This window comes from Tupaia chinensis, unplaced genomic scaffold (genome assembly GCF_000334495.1).
Source record: "Tupaia chinensis unplaced genomic scaffold, TupChi_1.0 Scaffold000661_1, whole genome shotgun sequence".
NCBI classification, from domain to species: Eukaryota; Metazoa; Chordata; class Mammalia; order Scandentia; family Tupaiidae; genus Tupaia; species Tupaia belangeri.
In genome coordinates, this window is record NW_006160183.1 from 902,137 (window position 1) to 906,119 (window position 3,983).

Here is a 3,983-nt window from a genome sequence, read left to right on the forward strand (position 1 = left end):
AAAACTTTTAATTGATTAATTAATTTTACATTCATTCAGTGAGCATTGTCACTGGATACAAAATGTGATTTCCCATCCAGAGTACACAGCAGAGTGGCTTAATCCTACATGTTATCGTCAATAATTTTCCATTTCTAGTTTGATGAATAAATAAATAATTAATTAAATGCGTGTGTGTGTGTGTGTGTGTGTGTGTGTGTGTGTACCCCCATTTCTCACCCTCTGCTATTTCCCAACCTCCTCCCATACTATCTCTGGAGACTACAGCTGCTTTCCATTTTTCCTTTCTTTTCCTCCACATTTTATTTATTCACAAAATATCTTAATTAATCTAACTACTTTCAATAGCAAGTTCAGCTGATATATACATATCTGTGAACACGTGTCTGACTTTAGGTATTAAATTCTGAGTAGAATGAATATACTATAAAGTAAAACATGAGATTAAATACAATGCAGTAAAAAGTATAAATCGTGGGGCAGAAACCCACATGACTGATCACCAGCTCAGATTCCACCTGAAGCATGCTGAGTACACGTGCCTAAGATCCTGGCAAGTTAGAGGCCTGAGGGCAGGAGACTGTCACTTGACAAGACCCTATTGTAGGTGTCTGTTACTCTTTGTCTCACATTACAAAAATAAACAGAGCCAGTCCTATATCCTATTGGTTAAGGGAACTGGATCCCACGCTGCACTTCAAATTCTGTCCCCAGAAGCTTGAAATGCATGTCAGACATGTGTGTGTGCATGCCTCAAATCCTGACAGAATGGAGAAATAAAGAACGGAGTGCACTGTGACCACACCTCATAGCAGGGGGTGCTTCTTTCCCTCTCTGTCTCTCTCAGCCAAGGACACACTCCCTCTAACCAAAGAAAAAGAAAATTTTAAAAGGGAAAAATCATTTCATCAAACTTACCTCTTTGTTATATGAGTGTATCTATTTATCTATCTATCATCTAGTATATATCCAGAATTTCAATGTAATATGTGCTTTTTGAATCATCATGAAGCAGTTGTGAAAGCCAATGCTCTAAATAATATGTTCTTTATTTACTGAGCCTGTGATTTCTGACTTTGAAGGCCAAAGTCAACTTTCATGTCCCTACCATGGAGGACTGACCTAGATGACAAGGATAGGCTCTCTCTTTCTTCTCGGTTCTCAGGGCCTCTCCTAGAACTAGACATGCTGTGGGCTTATATTATATCTACAGTAACAAGATAGTTAATAACCAAGGGGTTCTGTAAGTTCACTTTAGCTCTGTGATTCCATGATTCTACCTCTTTTGTTGAAGAAAAAACGAGTCCACCAAAAGATCTCATTATTTTCTTGATAACATGAAACCCAAAACTTTTTGCATCTTTCGGACTTTGCTGTGTCACTAGATTTTTCCAAATTTTTGAATTTTGCCAGTATGAGAATATGGTATGACGTTGTCATCTGAATACTCAAAATGATATTAGCCTGGAGCCGTTTGTGCTGCTTAAGTTCCTCATCTACTTCAAAAGGCTCTCTGCGGACACACTCAGAGAATGGGAATGTGGTGAGAAGTCTGAGAGTGAAATAGAGAAAAAGCATAGGACATACCAAGGAATAAATAACATTGTTTGAGCTCTTGGGTTTATCTGATCTGATGCCACATGCATCGCTCTTCTCAGTCACATGAAACAATACGTGACTTTTCTGTGTAAACTAGTTTCAGTCTGATTTCTGTTCCTTGCATCAGAAGGAATCCTGATCAACACAATGGATATGACATTTGAATGGCTTTCTAAATATGCTACTTTCGATCCAGATCTGTTCATGAAGGGTTTGTCAAGGAAAACAAAGAATTTTACTTCTCCCTTCCTCCCAGAAGTATTTATTGAGCACAAAAATGTGTCATGCTACATGCTTGGTCTGTATGATAGTAATTACAACTCACGTATCTGTTGAAAGTTGTGCTTTTGTTTTTAAAAATTTTCACTTAGTGAAAAAAAAAATCAACATCGTTAGGTCAGCAGGTGGCACAGAGGTTAAGGCAACTTGACACCCACATGGCCAGCAGTGCAGTTCAGAGTCTGGTGGACTCTGACCCGTGGCTTGAAAAACACATTGGGTGCATGTGTGTGCATGCCCAAAATCCTGAGGAGAACAGAGGATAAGGAATTACAGTGTGGCCATCTCCTGGGGTGGAATACTTCCTCACTTTCCCTCTCTCTGTCTCCAGCAAGTGCACGTGCCCTATAGCAAGCTTCAGAAGAAAAGAAAAAAGAAAAAGAAAAAAATAATAATTCAAATTTCTTTTTCTTTTTGGAGAGGTTTTTGCTACAGGGCACGTGCGCTCACCAGAAAGACAGAGACAGAGCCAAAGTGAGAAATCGCCCCCCAGGGGGATGGCCACACCGCAATTCCTTCTCCTCCATTCTCCTCTTGGGATCTTGGGCATGCATGCACATGTGCCTGGTGTTAGTTTAAGCCACCGGGTCCAGGACTTACACCATGGTCAGCTATGTGGGAGTCCAGCGACATAGCCATTATGCTAACTGCTGGTCCCAAAACTTTTCAAAGAACAAATTTTATTTCTACTGATGCACTTTTTTTCAGTTTTCCATGCTTTTACCTGGTGTTTCCCCATATGCAAGAACTAGCCCTGTTATTATTATAGTCATGGTGTACCCCAAATTTGGGATTCTACCTTTTCTCTTAACATCAAGTCATAAAATCATCACATTAATACTATTTAGTTTCTGTGTAACAATATTTCTCACCCTCAGCATCACTGACATTTTGGAAGACTACCCTGTACAGTGCAGGATGGTTAGGAGTGTCCGTGGCCACTTCCCATTAGATGTTAATTGAACTCATTCTTCCCCAGCTGGGACAACCAAAAATGTCTTCAGATATTGCCAGATGTGTCTTGGGGAGAAAAATCATCCCCAAGTGAAAACCATGACTGTATTATAATCCTTTGGATATAATTTTCTTAACCAGTTCCCTATTATTGGATGTTTGTTACCTTCAATTTATTGCTGTTACAGATAATGCAGAAATGAATACCTTCCATGTATTTTTATATTATAAAATTTAAATCTTAAAAATAATAATTATCAAGGTCAAGGGGTAGAAACACTTTTAGGTGTTATGATACCTATTGCCAAGTTGCTTTTCAAAAGAATCCCATCAGTCTCAGTATGAGGGACAATGAATGAATATAATAGCTTCCTTGCCGTCTTACTAGTATATAGTCTAATATGTTGCAATTTCAATACAACTTCAGCATCATGTGGTGAAAGGAATCTAGAATTTGGAGTCAAACTGGTCTGGATCAAACGCTAGCATTAACATTGATAGCAGGTTGACCTCAGATAATTACCTAATCTCTTAGGCCTGACATCCTCATTTGTGAAATCAGTACAACAATCCCTACCTTCTAGGGTTCTTGTATGTAAAAACAACTATAACTGGCATTGTCCCTTATTGCCATGGATGCTCAAAATACCTTTGCCTGTGCAGTAGGCATTGGAAAATTTCATTTGTTTTAGAAAGGCCAGAGAGGAGAAGGAACTTGCCATGACCATGCAGACCTGTGCTCCCACAGAGGCGGAGGTTTATTGCACCAGAGAGGTGGTTGCTTCATCCCTGTCATCAGTATGTACTTCCATCAGGCACCCGCCCTGCTGGAGGTTTGGGGGTGCTACCAGAGGAAGAGGTGGCAGAGATTACTATCTTGACACTTGAATTTACCAGGACATCAGGCAGAAATGACAAAACTGAGGGCTGAACGGGGTAGAAGCCTGAAATAAGCATGTGTCTAGGAGGAAGAAAGTATGGGACCTTTGAGGTCAGAGACATAGGCACTATAGGGACTCAGAGTTGGCAGAAAAGCACTATCAAAGCAAAGGAGAGGACAGGGAGGTGTGTGGTAATGGGATGTGCTGATTAGTGGACACAGGTAGACGCTAAGAGAGAGAGAGAAGCCTGAGCCCTCCTGGAGGAGAGCA